A 21288-nucleotide genomic window follows, 5' to 3' on the forward strand; every position below is an offset into this window, starting at 1 on the left:
GGGTGGGACTTCCTGGAAAAACATCATGCTCTTCTTGATATCAGTAACAAAACACTGCTGTTGTGGAACATGCATCTCCCTCTGTTGCCAAAAGGGCATGAAGTTGCTGCTTGCTGTAATGTGTCTGTTAAACTTCCAGCTATGAGCGAAACAATCATAACAGCTTGTGTCTCAGGAGCCACAGCTGTTTCTCCTGTGCCAACTGACTATGTGGGTATTCTTGTACCTCATCCAACTTGTGATGTTGTTGTGGCCCACTCTCTCAGTGAAGTTCAGAATGGCCTGACTGTTGTTCGTGTGCTAAATACTACTGAAAATGACATTGAACTGCTGCCTGGTCACCATCTCGGTGAGTTCCATTCCACTTCATCCAATGACGCCACAGTAGTTGAAGAGACGTGTTGCACAACCTCCACTGTATATAGTGATGCTGTACCACCTGTGCAGATAGATGAAGAAAATCTGTCACATTCTCAAGCACAGTCACTAAAGATGCTACTTAAGAAGTACTCCACGGTGTTCAGTATGCACTCAGAAGACAGAGGTCGTACAGGCATAATCAAACACTGCATACGCAGAGGCAGTGCTACTCCAGTTAAGCAGAGAGCCTATAGAGTAACACCAGAGCAGAGAACAGAAATACAGAAGCAGGTAGATGAGCTGTTGAAGGCAGATATCATTGAAGAAAGCTATAGTCCTTGGGCTGCACCAGTCGTTTTAGTTCGCAAAAAAGATGGCACCTGGCAATTCTGCCTAGACTATAGAAAGCTTAATGCTGTGACTGTCAAGGACTCTCATCCATTACCAAGAGTTGATGATGCACTTGATGCGTTATCAGGCTCTGCTTGGTTCTCAACCATGGATCTTCAGCATGGTTACTGGCAAGTTGAAGTAGAGGAACAGGATCGGGAAAAAACTGCATTCACTACTGGCTCTGGGCTTTACCATTCCAAAGTTTTACCAATGGGTCTTACTAATGCCCCAGCAACATTCCAGCGTTTAATGGAAATGGTGCTTCGTGGCCTCCCATGGAAGACATGCCTAGTGTACTTGGATGATGTTCTGATTTTCAGTCGCTCCTTCAGTGAGCATCTTCAATGTTTGGAAGAGGTTTTCTCCAGATTTCGAGCTACAGGCCTCAAGCTAAACCCTGCAAAGTGTTGTCTGGCCAAAGACCATGTCAAGTTCCTAGGTCATGTTGTTTCGAAAGGCGGCATTCAGCCAGATCCACGAAATGTACAATGTGTTGCAGATTGGCCTACTCCACACACTCCAACTGAAGTCAGAGCATTCTTGGGACTTTGTTCCTACTATCGCAAGTTCATCAGAAATTTTGCACACCATGCAGTTCCTCTCCATGCACTTATGGAGAAGAATGTGCCATTTCAATGGACCTCTCAATGTCAAGATGCATTTACCTACCTGAATCTACCTGTCAATTCGAGTCTGACCTCATCAGTCATCTGTGTAAATTGCTTGGTGTTCAGAAAACATGAACAAGCCCATATCATCCTCAATGTGATGGCATGGTCGAGCGTTTCAATAGAACTCTTATTGATCAGCTGGCCAAGTCACTTCTGAGTGGGATGATTGTCTCAACCAAGTTGCTTTGGCCTATAACAAGCGAGGATGCCTGCTAACCTGCTGTTACCTAACAATATACCATCTGCTTCTACACCAGGATCCCCTGCAGATTATGCAGCCCAGTTGACCAGCAAACTCCAATTAGCCTTCCAGTCGGCTGCACAAAACAGAGACTATGCACACAGCCAGGCAAAAACAATACTACGACAAGCTTGTTAAACACATTCCTTATAATCCAGGAGACCTTGTATGGTTAAATGACCCCACCACAATTAAACATAAGCTTGCTCCTCACTGGAAAGGTCCCTTTGAAATACTGGAGTGCCTTGGATCTGATGATGACAATCCTGGGGTGACTTACAGGATCCGTTATCTGCTAAACCAGCCTGATAAGTCCCAAATTGTCCATTACAATCGACTGAAGCCTTACCTCTCCCCTGTACCTGCTGAGGGATGTGACACGGCTGCATTTGACTGGAATAAACAACCTCAACTCCCATGCTTGACTGCTCTGTCAGCTGTCCTGCCCTTCACTCATTCAAAGTCTCCGAGCACCAGGAAACTCAATGTACCTGCTGACAGCCAAATTTCCTTGTCTTCGCACACTTGCCCACCTCAAGTTCAAATGCCTCGGCCCCAAACTTCAGCTGTTGACCCCCAGGAATATCTGTTGACTGATCAGTCACCTACCTCCCCCCTGCTGCTATGGGCCACAGTTCTGATTTTTCAGTGCGCCCAGGCCGACGTCAAGTTAAGTTGCCCAGTTACTTGATGGAATATGGTCTGACGTGAGACTGTTCCTACTCTCACACACACACACACACACACACACACACACACAGACCACAGGACTTTTTTTTTTGTTTTTGTTTTTTTTCTTTCCCTCTTTTGCTGTTTATCTTGTACTGCGATTTTATATGTAGAGAAACGAGGACGTTTCTCATGTGAGACGGGGAAGAAATGTAAGAGTTGAATTTGGGCTGATGGATTGAGTGGTAGTTTTGGATGTTTTCTATTGGCATGTTTCAACGTTTAAATTCTAGTAGTGTAAGAGTGTAAACACTTTTAAAAATTATTCTTCGTTTATTGTCATAAATATCTGTTCTGTCTTGTGATTGGTTTGGGGAAATCACATGATGTGGGGAAAAAGAGGAAGTTGTGTAACAAGAAAAAAAATGGATGCATGTAGACCATATGGGATGCATGTGTGTATGGCACCCAGTCAATATTTGTTTTATCCCCTTCACCATTGTTGGTCTTCAGAAATGTACAGGATACACTTTGTGAGTGCTAAAGACAAAGTGGTTGACTCCTTAATTGTTGGAAAGCTTAAAACCCACAGCACCAGCCAAGAGTTCAGCTGGGATTTCTCTGATCTGAAGCCAGACACTTCATCCATTGTGCCAGCGGCCCACCTGCACTAATCCTCAGAGGGGAGTTTGAAAAGTGCAAGCCTTGTATCTTTTGAATGTGAGAGAGTTGACAATGTTACAAAGTCAATATTAAATAAAGCCCTATTGGCAAAAGGCTGCCGTGACCCGGATTCGGACCGAGGTTGCTGCGTCCACAACTCAGAGTACTAACCGCTATAGGATCATGGCTATCCGATGCACGTGTCATTCCTATCCCTTTTTATCTTGATGAAATACATTGCTGTCACCCTGAAGGCATTTGGCTCTCTTTCTCAGGCCTCAAGTGTCCATGTGTTGTAGAATTGCATTTTCTGGATCATGCAGAAAGCTCCCTCTCACAACTTCCATGCAAGGTTCTACAGTTGTAGCTAAAACAGCCATATTTGCCATACTTGGAGGTGTTTGTCGATACCAAGTTTACCCTCACTTACAGCACGGTCGACTCAAAATGAGCCGAAGCACGCAACCTGTTTCGTTCAAAGAACTTCCTATACCAGGAGTCGAACCCGGGCCGCCTGGGTGAAAACCAGTCAATATTTGCTTTATCCACTTCACCATTGTCGGTCCCCAGAAATGTAGAGGAAACACTTTGTGAATGCTAAAGGCAAAGTGGTTGACTCCTCAATTGTTGGAAAGCTTAAAACCCGCAGCGCCAGCCAGGAGTTCAGCTGGGATTTCTCTGATCTGAAGCCAGACATTTCATTCGTTGTGCATCATGTCTCCAGCTGCCGATTGCCTGCTGCTTTACCCATCAGCAGCAGAGTCCCAGTAACCATACCGGGAAAGGGATACATGTAGGATAAGCGACAGCCCTTGATGAGTAATACATGGAAAACGTTAACGCAATCAATCAAGCAACTACAAAGTGCTCTGTCTCTTTTCACAAGCAGGCAAATCACAATTCACTTACACATTTTAAGTATCAGAGTTAAGTGTTGCTGGTGTACTTGTCAGTTACATGTCTTGACTGATCAACATCAGCTCTTCAGGTTTGTTCAGAAGCGTATCAAAAAACACAAAGACAAACCAGCCAGGAGTTGAACCTAGAACCATGTGATCCATAGTCTCTACCAAAATAGGTTTGTTCCATTCATCAGATTGGCTCACCCTCCGCAGCCCAGCATGTGTGGTAAAATACCAGGATGTGCTGTGGCCTGTGGCATAGGATGACTACTTGCTCTCAGGCCCATACCGGGAGTCGATCCGTAATAACTTGGCCGCTATACCAAAGGAGATGCATGTATAGGATTCACCCGGTCAATTTTTTAATTAATTTTTAAAGAAATATAGAGGCAACATTTTCTGCGTGTTACAGGCAAAGAAGGTGAACCCCCAGGTGTTGGAAAGTACAAAACCCTCAGTGCCAGCTTGGAGTGCAGCCATGACTTCTCTGCTCCGAGGCTGGGCACTTTATCCTGAGATGAAAGTTTAATCTTCCTTATTTTATGAAACGGTTTAAGAACAAAATACAAGTACACATAATTTACAAGTTTCACTATAATGTGAAACAATTTTTAGACATTGTACTGATAGACAGTAAAGGGACTGTTGGCAGCTAATGTTGGTGACAGGACATTGGTCCATTTGCATTTTGATCTTGCACCCCCACACTTCTGTTTTTTAAATTATTGTTGTTTGTAAAATGCATCTTGGTGCTGAGGTTGTGGACCAAACCACTAACAAAAATTGTTGTTATCCACAATACACAAAAAATTTATGCACTATCCTTCTTGATATCTTAAATAATTAATGTGTTTGTTATTTATTACTTCCTGCAATCAGATAAGTGTATCCTAAGATATGGCTATCCATGTGTTCACACTTACTGGTGGCTATTTTGAAAGCTGTATAAAAACTTTAACCAGAAGAGAGATTCCATAAACTCAAATTTTTAAGATGTTATAGTCTTTATTTTGTGTACATCTGACTACTTTTTTTGCAAACTTAAGTGATTAACATTTAGGACTATGCATAGTATAACTTGGATGTGAAAAATGGTTGAGTTAAATTAAAAAGACTGTTTCAGATTTTAGTTGTTTTACTCTTTGCCTTTTAATAAAATTTATTTCGTTTTAAAATGTTTTTTTAAATTGCATTTTAAAATAAAGACTATTTAAAGACAACTTTAAATAAACTATTTAAAAATAAGTATTAATTTAAAATAAAACATATCACTGCAGTCTGAAGAAAACCTTGTGTCTACATTTTTCATTTTTTGACATAATTTAAAAATGCCTGTTGCTTTTGACATTGTATGTAAGTTCCATGAAGAATAGACCAAAATAATATGTCCAAAATGACCTGGAAAAAAGTCTGGTTCCAATTATTTGCATTAAAAGCGAAGTAGGTTTTTCCTTTTCCTTTAAAGTTATCATTCTGGAGATGTAAGGTTTTCTTCCGACAACAGCGATATTGTTGTAGACTGGAACAGGGGTGATATTAATGGGTAGAAAATATATCCATTAAGCATGGCTAGACTGTTTTGCTTTTAAATATGCATATCTTTATTTTCAAAAAGCAAAATGTTTAAGCATTTTTGAATGAGAGATTTCATTTTAACATCACTTATCTTGGTGAAAACAATGTTGTGCTCTAATAATGTCTCAGGTTGGATTTTGGTGAGCGTATGCTTAACCATATGATTGTTACCTGCATTACCTACGTTCTTGTATATATTTGTGTAAGATTTTTGATAATTGTATATTATGTTGTCATTGAAATGAATGCCTGCATACCTGTTGTTATTAAAACTGCAGCAGACTATTGATTGTTCAGTTGTCCATCTATGTTCTGCTGTCTTTATTTAGTTCAGTTGTGTCCATCTATGTTCTGCTGTGCTTGGTAGCAGTAATGCTAACATGTCAGCGCTTTGTAGCAGTAATGCTAACGGGTCAGCGCTCGGTAGCAGTAATGCTACCCAGGTCAGTGCTCAGTAGCAGTAATGCTAACCAGGTCAGCGCTTGGTAGCAGTAATGCTAACGGGTCAGCATTTGGTAGCAGTAATGCTAACCAGGTCAGTACTCGGTAGCGGGTGTCGCATTCTGATTCTGGGACTTTTGACTTTAAAGTGCTAATTTTAATTTCGCTGGACTAACAATTATCATAAGGTGTGGTTGGAGTAGTTTTCTGTCACGATTGGCTCCTCCCACTCCATGTGCCTTTTTGTTTTGGTTTGTCTATGTGCATTTGTTTTGGTTTAAGTCCTGCCCCCTGTTTGGTTACTCTGCCCCTGATTGTGTTCACCTGTCCCTCATTACCCTTTGTTATTTAAGCCCTACGTGTTGTATGTCCTTGCCCTGTTTGAATCTGTTTATAGTTTGTCATGTCTGAACCCTGAATCTGTCCGTATTGGCTCTTTGACTCTGGACCGTCTTGACCACGACCCTGGATTTGCCCTTAATAAAAGTCGCTTATCTCCGCACATGCGTCCGCCTCCTCGCTTTTATATGTACATTCTGTACAATTTATCTTTTTAAGCTGACAACTTTATCATGTTAGAAAGAGGTTAAAAGTTGTTACATCTTGTCTCCTCACCTGTAAATGGCCCTACTCAATGCCCAGGTTTATGTATCACATCTTTATTATACATATTAAATCATTACTTAGTGTAAATTTCAAGGAGGGTGTTACCAGTAATGTTATATTAATTTGCACTATGCCTATGTTAGCATGTCATGCTGGCTCTTGAGGCAGCACCACAAAGCAAAAAGAATTCAACACCAAGGCAGTGCATAGCATCAATCCATTGTATGCAAGGCACTTATGTACTCAGTTATATATGACTCACCCAGAATCAGGGCAATACAGTAAGACACAGTTTGGAATGGTGATGCTGATTGTATGTGTTTTGCTTTGCTTGCATTTTCAGGATAAAAATGTATAAGTAATACAATTATGTTAACTCAGATGTATCTAAGTAAGCTAACAATTTACTTACTAGTTGGGTATATTCAGCACTGTTTTGACAAATATAGGCTTTACTCTGAATTGTAATCAGGTGTGAGACATTACATGAAGTTTAAGATCCCTGTTTAATATGTCACCCCACTGGAACTTAAGAGGATTCAGCCCATCCAGAAAATGGAATCCACTCAAGATGCTCATCACATATTCTGTAACTAAATACATGGAACTTATTACAGTTTATCAGGCTGAAGTAAACTACTTTCACTTTACACTTCTTCAAATGAGGGAGCTTATTAGTACTTCAACAACTTTTGTTTCAAGCATCTCAAGAATACCCGTGTGTTTGCAGTCACACATTTGATGTTTATAATGTAAAAAAATGCACCACACCCTCTATAACTAAGCCAATGCAAGTTATTTGTTTGACCACAGAAAGGGAAAAAGTTTATAGCACATTAAATAGCAGAGAAAATGGCATTATTTTTATTTGTTTGATAATGTTATACTTAATAGTAAAAATAAATTTGCCCATATGAATTATGGGTGGGAGAAAAATCGCTTTTTAGATGCATTCTAAGAAAAAATAATTAGCTGATTTGTAATTGATAACGTTATGTTGACGGAATGCAAAAGGCGGACTTTGCAAAGTGCGGAAGTGCAGCGCCTGGACAGTCTGTGGCATGCACACTACATTAAAAGCTAGTGCAGAGGCAACCCAAAGGTTAATAAAAGTCATTTTGTCTTTTCAACAAAAAAATCAAACCTTGGGAGCCATAAATTTTCAGTCCATTTTACCACCTTAGCTGTACATGTGCCTCAGCACAGCCTAGTGCAGGCTAAAAATATATTACAAACAAAAACACAGACTTACTCTGCATTAAGCTTTAGCTGTAGCTGCTTTTCTTGCATCACCAGCTGGAAACGTTTCCACAAAAGTAGAACAGTTTCTTGTAAAATGTCAAATGTCTCTCAGTGTTCTACTTTTTAAAGAGTAACAGTTTCTCATTCTCCAGCTTCTTGTTTGAATTTTTTCATTCCACCTTAAATGGTGCAGCAGTACATTCTGGCACCTCAAGCACCATTTAGGGTGGAACGGGAAAATTTTAACAAGAAGCTGGAGAACAAGAAACTGACTTCGGCCTTGTAAAAAGTAGAACACTGAGAGACATTTTTGTGCTTGACAGCTTCACGTTGCAGATTAAATATATCAGAAAATTGGCAAGAGTGATTATAAATGCAAATAAGTCTATTCATCTCCAAATGATCAATGTTCATCTTAAATCTTTCTCTTTGCCTTTTTGTTAGCTACTAGCTAGGTGAACTAGCAGTTATAGGCTACATTAATTGATGAATTAGCAGAGTTTTATTTTACTGCAAAAGAAGGATTATTTTATTTTTACATAGTAAAAATGAACATACTAATGTTAATTCTGATATGTAGCCGGAGGTTGCGAACCCTTGAGCTAGTGTATGAAAGCACTTTGGCTTTGATGGAGTTGAGGGGGAAAACCATATTACATGTTGCCACCTATTTTCTGCCTATTGTAGTTGTTGCAAACCATAGGACCATCAAGGATGCAATGTCCGAGCTTCCACCCAACTTGAAAAGGGCGAAGTGAACTACAAACTACTTTTGTACAAGCTACTTTTATTGCCAAGGATTTGTGCTCATTCTCAGTCATTGAGAACCAGGGCTTTCACATTCTGTTGCACACTTTGGAGCCAAGATACAGCATCCCGTCTCAAAGATACTTTACTGACACTGCGACCCCCACACTCTACAACACCAAAACTGAAGTTATAGAATCACTGAAGAAAATGTGTGGAAAAGCTGTAATCTGCTGTGTGGACACCCAGAGCCACAGGATCTTATTTCACTGTAAAAATTTGATTTATTAATTAAAGATATTGGAAGTAGATGCATTATGGATTATTACAAATACTGTGCCTTAAAATTCCAAGTCATCACACAGTGAAAAAATAAGAAAACATATATAGAAAGAAAGATGCAACAAGATGCATCGATAATCGTTTTTATAATCACATCGCAGCCCTCTGAATCATAATTGAATCGTGAAGTGCCATGGATTCTCACCTCTAATATAAACAGAGACTTTCGATTTCATTCTGGTTTCTTTGGAATCTTTTGCCTAAGAGCTGTCTGGGTGTGGAGAATGGCTGAAAGACCTGGGGGTAAAACCTCCATCGCCCAAGATCTGAAACTAGTGACATAAACTAGTCCTATCATAGCTATGTATAGAATTGTTTTAATTTTGATCATTTTCTTACATTTTTTTCAAATGTCCAATTCTGTTCCCAATTTAAAAATGATTCATGGAAGCGTAGCTCTCATTTCCAGTAGTAGGATGGTTGATTTGCAAATAGACATTTTTCATGTATGGAGTAGGGGTCAAGATCAGGGGGAGGTTATGTGTAAACTTATTTCTGGTTTCCACACTGTTCCAATACAAATATGGCGGCATTTCATTATTCATCATTTTTGGCTGAACTCCCATGCTTTAGTCAGGACAATGCAGTCAGAATTGTGGAAGAGCACCAAATGTGCAAAACTCGATAAGGAATATAAATTATATATAAATATAAATATAAATTTATGTCCATAAATCATAAGCTGGTTCCCAGTGTTGTTGTTAACTAACTAGGTAGCTAAATTACTTGATGTCACAGACAGGATGAGTAATGTTAAGTACTTTAAGCATTCTTCAGATTTAGAGATCTTCAAATATGTGTCTGTTTAAGAAGTAAATAACCAGTGTTTAACATTAATTATTGTGTTAAATTATATCCTTGTCAGTGTCCAGTCTTGTAGATAGGGAGATCCGTTTAAGGGCTCTGTGTTACCGATCCTTAAAGAAAAGTGAGGAACCACACAGACTAGAAGTCCAAATACTTCAGTGAAATTTGAAGGAGTTGAACCAGATAATTGTTACAAATTTGCAGTTTCATGAACCCATTTTAATTTTACGCAATTAGATTTACTGTTTTATAAGCTAATTCACTGTTAGGTTTATACTGTATGTTCATATAGCCAAACATCTTTCCCGTAACATGTCTCATACATGTAGTACAAAGCTAAAACAAATAAATAAAAGTGTAGAAATTAAAATGGGAGCAGACTACAGTGGTTCTTTTTGAAATTTTACAGGTATATTTTAATAACAGCATTTCACACACAATGTAAGTAATGGTTGCAGTGTACCCCTCATATTACTGCAAAAAAGTTTGTATAGCAGTATAGATTTACTGTCCTCTGAAAATGACTCAACACACAGCGTTAATGTCTAATTAGCTGGCAACACAAGTGAGTACACCTAACAGTGAACAGTGTCCAAATTGAGCCCAAGTGTCAATATTTTGTGTGACCACCTTTATTATCTAGCACTGCCTTAACCCTCGTGGGCATGGAATTAACCAGAGCTGCACATGTGATGACATCATGGAGCTGGTGGATGTTAGATACCTTGCGTTCTTCCACCTTCTGCTTGAGGATGCCCCACTGGTGCTCAATTGGCTTTAAGTCTATAGATATATTTGACCAGTCCATCACCTTTGCCTTCACCTTCCTCAGGAAGACAGTTGTCATCTTGGAGGTGTGTTTGGGGTCATTATTGTGTTGGAAAACTGCCATGCGGCACAGTTTCCGAAGGAAAGGGTGTCATGCTCTGCTTCAGAATTGTAGGCAATGTACTCAAGTATTTGACAATACCCATTGTAGGCTTTGTTGATAAATTGTTTCTATAGCTTAATAAAACTGTAATTTAATTACAACCCCAATTCCAATGAAGTTGGGACATTGTGTAAAACATAAATAAAAAGAGAATACGATGATTTGCAAATCCTTTTCAACCTATATCCAATTGAATACGCTACAATGACACAATATTTAATGTTCAAATGGATAAACTTTATTGTCTTTTTGCAAATATTCACTCATTTTGAATTTGATGCCTGCAACACGTTCCAAAGAAGTTGGCACAGGGGCATGTTTACCACTGTGTTACATCACCTTTCCTTTTAACAACACTCAATAAGCATTTGGGAACTGAGGACACTAATTGTTGTAGGTGGAATTCTTTCCCATTCTTGCTTGATGTACAACTTCAGTTGCTCAACAGTCCGGGGTCTCCATTGTCATATTTTGCGTGTCATAATGTGCCACACATTTTCAATGGGAGACAGATCTGGACTGCAGGCAGGCACTATTTTACTACCACGCCACACTGTTGTAACACGTGCAGAATATGGCTTGGCATTGTCTTGCTGAAATAAGCAGGGATGTCACTGAAAAAGGCGTTACTTGGATGGAAGCATATGTTGCTCCAAAACCTGTATGTACCTTTCAGCATTAATGGTGCCTTCACAGATGTGCAAGTTACCCATGCCATGGGCACTAACATACCCCCATACCATCAGAGATGCTGGCTTTTGAACTTTGCACTGATAACAATCCGGACAGTCCTTTTTTCCTCTTTGGCCCAGAGGACACAACATCCATGATTTCTAAAACCAATTTGAACCAATTTGAAAAGTGTCCACTGGACACTTTTCCACTTTGCATCAGTCCATCTCAGATGAGCTCGGGCCCAAAGAAGCCAGTGGCGTTTCTGAGTGTTGTTGATATATGGCTTTCGCTTTGCATGGCAGAGTCTTAACTTGCAATTGTAGATGGAGCGACGAACTGTGTTCACTGACAATGGTTTTCTGAAGTGTTCCTGAACCCATGTGGTAATATCCATTACAGAATGATGTTGGTTTTTAATGCAGTGCCGCTTGAGGGATGGAAGGTCATGGGCATTCATTGTTGGTTTTCTGCCTTGCTGCTTGCTGGCAGAGATTTCTCCAGATTATCTGAATCTTTTGATGATATTATGGGCTGTAGATGATGAAATCCCTAAATTCCTTGCAATTGCACGTTGAGAAACATTGTTCTCAACAATGTTTTTCACAAAGTGGTGAACCTCGCCCCATCCTTACTTGTGAACGACTGAGCCTTTCAGGGATGCTCCCTTTATACCCAATCATTACACTCACTTGTTTCCAATTAACCTGTTCGCTTGTGGAATGTTCCAAACAGGTGTTTTTTGAGCATTACTCAATTTTCCCAGTCTTTTGTTGCCCCTGTCCCAACTTCTTTGGAATGTGTTGCAGGCATCAAATTCAAAATGTGTGAATATTTGCAAAAAACTATAAAGTTTATCCATTTGAACATTAAATACCTTGTCTTAGTAGTGTATTCAATTGAATATAGGTTGAAAAGGATTTGCAAATCATCGTATTCTGTTTTTATTTATGTTTTGTATGTCCCAACTTCACTGGAATTGGGGTTGTAATTCAAAATTCAAGCTGTCACTGATCTTCTGTAGTGGATTTGTCACAGCTGCTGTTATGTGGTGTTAAGACCACAGCTGCTGAATAGTGTAAATTAATTTGGCCTTTCACAGCATTATGCAAAGGGGTAAATAAGTTGGCAGTCACGGTGAGCAACTCTCCACAGCAGTGTACCTGTGGTTGTGAGTTGCATAACAACTGCTCACATGTTTCACAGTTTTGAGCTGCTTAATCTTCCTGAAGGACCCAGAGAAGCCCTGCAATGTTAGTGAGGGCCTCCTCCGTGATACAATCAGTCATTGCAAACTAAGAATCATAGCAAATCAAAGGATAAAGATACAAATGTGTTAAATAAATATATCATTTTCAGGATTTCCTAACATGTCTACTACATTCTGTTATCGTTCATCTCACCTCAATTTGTTCAAGGAGTGCTGAGCAGAGATCTGCATTTGCAGCAGTTGAGAAGGCAATGAGGATGTCTTCACAGTCTGAGGATGTCAGGGAGTGAATAATATTTAAACACAGACCTTTCAGGGCTGTGGACTTGGGTTGCACTTGTAACCCCCCTTTTCCACAAATCAAAGAGAACAGGTTCTGTGAGAGTACAATATCTTAAAGTATTGGATTTTCTGTCTGTTATTTTCTGTCTGTTAGTGCCTTACTTGATGTATTATTTTTGCCCCTTAACTCAATTCAGGTACAATTTTAAGGTACACAGATGCTTGAGCCCTGTATCTGAGCTGAAAATGCTGAGAACATTTTTGATCATGAGGTACATACCGTTTTGGCAAGGTGAGTTCAGTCCAGACCTTGTTAAGACAAATAGTCAATATTTCATTTGATTTCTTTTATTTGGTACATCACAGTTCAGAGCACTTAAGCCGGTGCAGTAGAACTTTCAGTGTTCATTTGGTTTGTATGATGTGCTGTGTTTCTTTTTGAAGAGAATGACCTGAATTGCCATCTTGACACCCAGTCTGTAGTTTGAAGTATGCCAGCTTCTCCTCACCATGGATGCTGAGAGGGCACCGCCACACATCTTTGTGCTTCAAAATGATTGAGTTGGTATTTTGGTCTTTGATAAGTTAATGTGTGCATTGTCAAAGATAGTGGGTGTTACAGGACAGCAGGGAGGTGGACCCAAGAGCAAAAATGAAAACTAGTGAGAAAGAGTGTTGAATATATTTATTGGGGCAATGGAGTGTGAGTTTGGGACATTGCCGTGACCCAAAGCCAGGCTTGAACCGCCAATTTACTGTTTGCTGGTCCATGGAGTTACAGGTCACAATGGGTAAAACACCTCAAGGAAGGGGAAAATAAGAGGTGGGAAAACAGCAAACAACTAATAAAAGAAACGCTGAAAGCAGTGTGCTCAAACAAGGCAGAACTAGAAAGGTGAAATAAAAATAATGGGAAAACAAAATACACTTCTACTTTAAGTATGAAGGGAAGGTAGACTATATTTCACTTGTTTGCTCTTGATGGAGTAAACATCTTTCTACTGCTTGGAGCAGTTTGTAGCTCTTTTTTGTATTTTCAGTAGTTTTGGGGCAATTTCTTTTTTCAGCCCTTTTTTCTTTTCTTTTCATTCAAATACCCACCTAGGCTGCATACCATACTGGTCACCCCTCTATAAAGGTGTGACAAAGTGCTATTGTTTGCCACAGCCTTAAGTAGAGGAGTCCGCTGGTGTGTCGGGTTGGACCTAATCAGGGCTTCTGGGAATTGGAGTTCCCTGAAGTTATGGCCCTTTGCCACTGTCGCCCTCTGCTGGCAGCAGGCGGTGCATGCCGGGCACCTTGCTGTTGTTGCCCTCTTCCTTAGCTGGCAGTGCAGGCTGGACCCTTACAGGACCTCCCCTCCTAGGGAGGGCCCCAGAAGTCCCTAGCATATGCCCTAATGAGTTCCAGGTCCAAGATATGGTGTGCCAGAACCCAAGACTGCTACTCAGGCCTGTAGCCCTCCCAGTCTACCAAGTACTGGATGCCATCCCACACACGGCGGGAGTCCAGGAGGTAACGGACCATGCTGGGGGCAGAATCCCACTAAGGAACAGACTGAGGCGCGACACGTGAAAGGTAGGGTGGATCCACATGGAGGGCGTAGCCAGTAGGTTACCAGGTTAATGTGCCAATCAACCTTAAAGGGCACCACATACCTAGGTGCCAGCTTTTTAGAATCCACAAGTAGTGGAAGATCCTTGGCTGAGAGCCAGACCCACTGGCCTGGCCAGAAAGGTGGGTGCCAGGCGCCTCTTGCGGTCTGCCACCTGTTTTCTGGCCTCGGTGGTGGTCAGAAGGGAAGCAAGGGTCTTCCGCCATGCCCTCCAGCAATGCTGCACAAATTGCTCTGCAAGAGGAACCCCAATCTCATGCTCCTCTTCAGTGAACATGGGTGGAGGAAACCCAAACTAGCATTCAAAGGGTGACATGCCCAGGGACAAATGCCGGAGAGTATTCTGTCCAGGATAGATACTCTACAGTGCCTTAAATGCTGTTGACATGAGGGGCAGAGTGTCGCAGTCTTTTATCTTGATGGTGTTGAGACCATGGTAATCCATGCAGGAGCAGAGGTCTCCATCCTTCTTTCCAACAAAGAAATAGCCTGCTCCTGTGGGAGAGGAGGACAGGCATATGAAACTCAGCACCAAAGTTTCACAGATGTATTCATCCATCACAGCACGCTCAGGTGGCAAGAGCATGAACAACCATCCATGAAGCGGTGTGGTGCCTGGAAGCAGGTTAATGGCGCAGTTGAACTCTCTGTGGGGCGGCAAAACTTGGGCCTTTTCTTTACTGAAGATCTCCTTGAGGTCCCAGTAGTCTTTGGGGACCCCTGAAAGGTCCAGCATAGTGGTGTCCTTTGAGGGGGCCAGGATCGACCAGGCAATGACCGTTACACCAGGGGTCCTATGCATATACAGACTGATGAGTGATGGACCCAGAACCCAGAGACCAGCCATCAATGGCAATAACTGGTAGGAGACACTCCAGGGGCTCAATGGGTAGGCCCAGATCAGCAGCCAATGTGGCATCAAGAATGTTTACTGCTACTCCTAAGCCAACAAAGGCCTGCAAAATGGGTGTTGACATGGCCCACATGAAAGTCTTGCCTTCAAGAAGATCCCTGAAGTGGGGGAAAAGGACAACTGACCCCTCACCGGTCCCCCTGACTGGAACGGACCTGTGCATTTCCCAAGGGGTGGCTGGTGTTGCCAGGGCACCAGGCCTCAAAGTGATTGAGGTTGAGGACCTCGACCAGGCAGGCCAGCACTACCCATTTGCATGGGCTCAGGCAGGTGCCCACTAGGTGGCGGCCTTGCTAGAGAGAGGCAACGGGGGACAGATGGGGATATCACCTAAGCCACTTTGGATCTCTCTGTGGGGAACCAGGAGGATTGCTGCTCAAACACCAGAGAGCACTGGAACAGAAACCCTCTGCAGGTCTCTGGGTCTGCAGCATACCTCTCTGGATTGGCTACCAGAGCTTCGCCGCGGATGGGGCTATGATCAGTGAGGCGGGGGTGGAGTGGGAGCTAAGGCAGGGGCAGGAGCAGCAGCAGCACTGGCAGGATGAACCCCCTCGGTCTGTACTCTGACCAGAAGGGTCAGCTACTGTATCATGTCTTGTAACAACTGCTCATGCCAGCCAATAAAGGCATCCTGGCTTTGCAAGCCAGTTTTGATAGGTTCCAATTCTGCTGGGTGGAATGGTGACATGGTGGTCACACCTTTCTGTTACGGGATGGCAGGGAGGCAGACCCAAGAGCAGAAATGAAAACCAGTGAGAAAGTGTGTTAAATGTACTAAGTGGGGCAATGGAGTGTAAGTTTGGGACATCACAGTTGAGGTGACCCAGAGCCAGGCTCGAACAACTGATGTGTTGATTGTTAGTCTGTGGAGTTACTGCTGCACCAAGGAAGGGAAGAAGACCGGGAAAACAGCATATAAAAAAACCTTGAAAGCAGCACGCTCAAACAAAGGCAGAACTAGAAAGGTGAAATAAAAGATAATGAAAAAAAACAAAATACACTTCTACTTTAAGTATGAAGGGAAGGTAGACTGTTTCACTTGTTTGCTCTTGGTGGAGCAAAAACATTTTCTACTGCTTGGAGCAGTTTGTAGATTAAACTCTTTCTTGTATTTTCAGTAGTGTTGGGGCAGTTTATTCTTTTTAGCCCTCTTTTTCTTCTTTCTGTAGTTTTGGGGCAATTTCTTTTTTAGCCCTTTTTCCTTTTTTTTTCTTTTCTTTTTGTTGAAATACCCACCTGTGCTGTGCACCGTACCAGTCACCCCTCTACAAAATTGTGACAAAGCGTTCTGTTTGAAGGTGTGTAGGGTTGGACCTAAACAGCCCTAGGGCTTCTGGGAACTGCTGGCAGTTGGTGGTGCAGGCTGGACCCTTACAGTGCAAAGTTATTACCTTGAACTCAGGACATCAAACAACCAGTTCATCCTCCCAACAAAGGCAGCTGTGCGCTTGGCCTCTGACGAGAGTCTCTTTAGTTTGACTATTGCATTCATTCCTGGATTGAAAATGTCAATAGTGATTAAAAATAACTTTATGAATATTGTCTGTGATATGCACCCTCTGTTCTTTCTTAAGTTCGTAGAAAATTTCAGTAATGAAAATTACATGTAATTTCAGATCTACCAGACCGACGGTATGACAAAACTTAGGTGGAGTAGCTCACGCGGATTTCTGAAATGCTGGCAGCAGTGAATGCTTGTCAGACAGTTTTGGGTCATTCTGATCACATGCATCTTGTCTATTTCATAGGATGCTGCCATACACCTCTAAATAATAGCGTGTCTTTCAGTCTGTATAAATTGTTTATAGAGGAATTGTTATTGCAGTTTTGGATACTGTGTAGTTTTTGTTAATTTATGGATAGAGGGAGTGTGGCTCATAGAACAGGCAGTAAATATGTTTTAATCTTTACCTCAAGCCATCTTTGAATAAGTTGTTCCTTATGGACTTGATCTAATGAAGGACATTGAGCACTATTGGAACCCTGTTGTCAAATGTTAATGTTGTAGAAAAACAATTATATATTTATAAATATGTAGCAGGAGGGGTTTCATATTAACCCCACCTAAATTGCCCTGGTGCTGAGAAATGGTGTGGGTGCTTTAAATTGCTGGGCTGTCCCTTGATATGCTATATCTAGAGCAGGGGACAGCCACCTGTAGGAGCACTACTTGTCATTTCCCCCCCTCCCCTTCTTGGGCCTCTGATTTTTGTGCCAGCGGCGTTCAGCGTGGCTGTGTTTGGCGTGGCTGGATTTGGCTTTGTCTCTCTTCGTGGTGTACTTCTCAACGATTATAAGCTTCATCGGCTCGTGGTTTTATTGCTGGCCCTGTGTTTTTCTCTCCGCGTCTGCCAGCGCAGTTTCACTTTCATTGGAGGTACGCATACTCTATTTATACTTATTTTGGCAGGGTAACCGATTTTAGCTAACTCCTCTCTCTCGGATTGTGGGTTAGTGATATTAGTAGCTGTGCTGCACCCTGTAGCTGCTGTAGCTGCTGTGTCTGAGGCCTACTCTGATCCTCACCACGGAGGAAACTGGCATACGGTTTTGGTTGTTAGCATTTGGTTTAAATTTAGCTAAGGGAAAGAAAGGTCTGTGGTAATGCAGAATATTATACATGAAGTGAAGTATTTTTGCATAGCTAAATGGTCAAATCTCACTTTATTTCAAGATTCCCATGTTGTGCATCTAAGTGAGCCAGGCTCACTTAAAAATATTCCCAAAGGCTGTTGCAGATTAAACTCTTGAAGTAGTAACTGCGCCCCCATGTGTGTGTATGTGTATAAAGATGAGCCAAAAATTAGACATGCATTTTTTAGTTCCCAAAACTGACCAGGCCTTTTTCTGAAGGCTTAGAAGGCCCTGAGGGTTCATCATTGCTTGTGAATGCTAATTAGTTAGCAGTGCTTCTACTGCTACCACTTAACTCAAGATGGCATCCTTGCTTCCAGGTACATATCCCCTCTTCTTTTATCTCAGGAGGCCGAGATTGGACTGTGTCTTCCCCACCCATCACATCTCATCACTCTGTATGGCCTTCATCTTACCTCACTTGCATGATCAGAATCAGAATCACTTTATTTTGCCAAGTTTCTTACACATGCAAGGAATCAGTCTTGGTGAGTCACACATGTATGACATGCAACACACTGAACAAACCAGACAAGCAAACATACTGTTAGCAAGTATTAAACTAAGTGACACTGACAATAAAATACAATGAGTAGAACAAAGGATAAAGAGTAATCAGGAGATGTGAAGCAGAGAAGCTAAAGAGAACCGTGAATATCTATGTTTGCAGATCTGAGTACATACAAAAATATTACATACAGAATATGAACATCTGTAGTGCAGTGTGAATAAGCATGTCAATAAGCTTAAGGTGTAGCTGTGTAAATAATCATTGTGGTAAAGATAATGTTACTGTAATACATTAAACTTGAACCATCAAACCTCCCATAAAGTGTGAGGTGTTTACTGTAGTTGCTTAGCACTACAGCTCTAGGGAAAAAGCTGTCTGCATGTCTGGCTGTGCTGCTTTTAACAGTCCTGAACCTTCTACCAGAGGGGCCTGGAAGAGCTGTAGTTCCGGATGAGAGGGGCCAGCTGTTATTTTGCCAGCAAGCTTCAACACCCTGCTGCTGTAGATGTCCTGAAGTGTAGGCATAAAACATTCTACAATCCTCTCCACTGTCTTGATTATGCACTGGAGCATGGCTCATTCTTGTGAGGTCGAGGAAACAAACCAGGTGGTTAGAGTTGGTGTGAGGACAGACTCGATAATCTTTGTGCAGAACTGGATCTTCGGGCTCTGCGGCAGATCTGATTTTTTCAGTCTGCTGCAGGATTTCTTGAAATTCTTGAGATGTAAAGTGGAATCGGAAGCAACATTTGACTTTCAGCATCCTAGCTTCTCAGTGACAACATAAGTCCATATCACTAACTTGATGAGGATTTGAACCAACAACCTTTTAGCCTTGAAAATATAACTCACATCAGTGAACTACAGGGTGAGCTGAGCTAGGCTTCTTCGGTCTTCTTTAGTCTTTCTGATTCCCAGCTTTACAAGACAAAAAAAATGCTTGCAAATGTCTTGTCTCGGACCTTAGAAGACCAGAATGTCTAGTTATTTCCTGACATGGCAATAAGCTAATTTTGTGAGTCACCAAGAACATGAATTCTGATGCACCAAACTAGATTTGATCAACCAAGCCAACACATCTGTTTGGCACCGTAGGCTCAGATGTAGAGATGTTTGATGTTTGAGATGTAAGAAATCACCAATCTGGACTAACAACTAAATTATTCTTGGTTGTTTGACCATTAGAAACAATCGATTTTTTCCCCTTTACACAAGGTATACAGCAGGTATTCGAAGACTGGTTCTCTAAGTGATTTCTTGACATGGCGATGTAGTAATATGCTAATTTACTGTGTTACCATGAATGAGATATCTGGTACACTAAGCTAACACTGACCAACCATTCTTACACTTCTTCTTGACTCTGCTTCTGCTTCCTTTCCTGTAAAACAAAACAATTTCCCAATCCATCATGGTTCAATGACAAATCTTAAGCCCAAAACATCAAATCCTACCCATGTCAAGTTTGGTCAGATGCCAGTTTGTACATTTAAGTTCTAAGTAGTTTAGTATTGGTTTTCTCATCCATGGTAGGAGCTTTTTAGGTGCAATGCTAATTTTACCCCAACCATTCTTGATATTTTACAATATTTTTATTCTTTAAAGACCCAATCACCCACAAGGACATTTTATCTGAGTATGAAACAAGAACATAACCAGTACAGCACTTTAGCACAGCTGATTATTTTAAGGCTGTAAGCATTTTGTGACAAGCCCTCACATTTATGGTAAGAGCTCCTGAGCTACACAAACACAAGGCTGAGACTATTACATAAGTAATTACAGAATTTTCTCACTTTGTGAAATAAGAGCTTGAAGACGTCTGAGTGCTGTTAAAGTTTCTAATCTTGTTATAGTGTTGTAGTACTCAAGTCTAGCCTCGGTCACAATATCAACTGGCGATGCCTCCAACTGAGGTAACTGGAAGCTGATTTAATTTTGAATACCAGTAAAACCAAAATAAAAAGAATTAAACAATCCTCATGACCCAACCAAAAGATAAAAGCTTCTGCAGATTTAAACTATCATATAGTCTTTATCTGACTCTCCTAATGAGAAGCTGAATTGGCAAACATTGAGCGCTGGATATAAAGCTGAAGAGAGAAAAGCTGCAGGTGGAGCTCAGCTCAATTTGACAGGTTTAGATTCATATTCAGTTTGTTTTTTATATCTATCGACATACACACACACCCACACCTACACACACACACTAAGTTAAAATTCATATTCACTGTGTTTAGATACAGACTCACCAAGTGAGAATGTAAACTGTTGGGATTCAAAGTTCCACTTAACCCCTGAGCAAAACAGTACAGAGCTGCAATTTCTTGTTTTCAGATCTATCACAGGTGAAATCTAGAGCTACATATTGTAGCAACCTGCGAATGGCTGGCACTGACTCCAAGAAGCTCAGGAGGCTCATTGCAGGATTATGATCTCCTAAAAAATGACTCATGTTCTTTAGATGTTGCTGTTTGTAAAGAAGTGTGATTTGTGCATTGTTTTGCAGATTGTAACAGCAGCCAAAACAATAATCAACTTAATAAATAATAATGTCTGAAATAAACTTTGAATAACATTTTTTTTAATGGACGTGACCTGTAGAAAGAAGCAGGATATAAAATAGAACCATGGAAAATCCAAGACATTTACATGGCACCAATGTGGCTACACTTTGAAAATCTTTTTTTTTTCAAATCTGACATGATCGACAGCTGTGGAGAAAAGCGGGATCTAAAACAGAACTACGTAAAAGCCAATACATTTACATTAATTAAGCTAATATAAGCTTTCATTACCATTTTATAGATGTGACTTGATCAACGGCTGTGGAAACAAATATTTACGTAATGTGGCTA

This window comes from Pygocentrus nattereri, chromosome 22 (genome assembly GCF_015220715.1).
Source record: "Pygocentrus nattereri isolate fPygNat1 chromosome 22, fPygNat1.pri, whole genome shotgun sequence".
NCBI classification, from domain to species: Eukaryota; Metazoa; Chordata; class Actinopteri; order Characiformes; family Serrasalmidae; genus Pygocentrus; species Pygocentrus nattereri.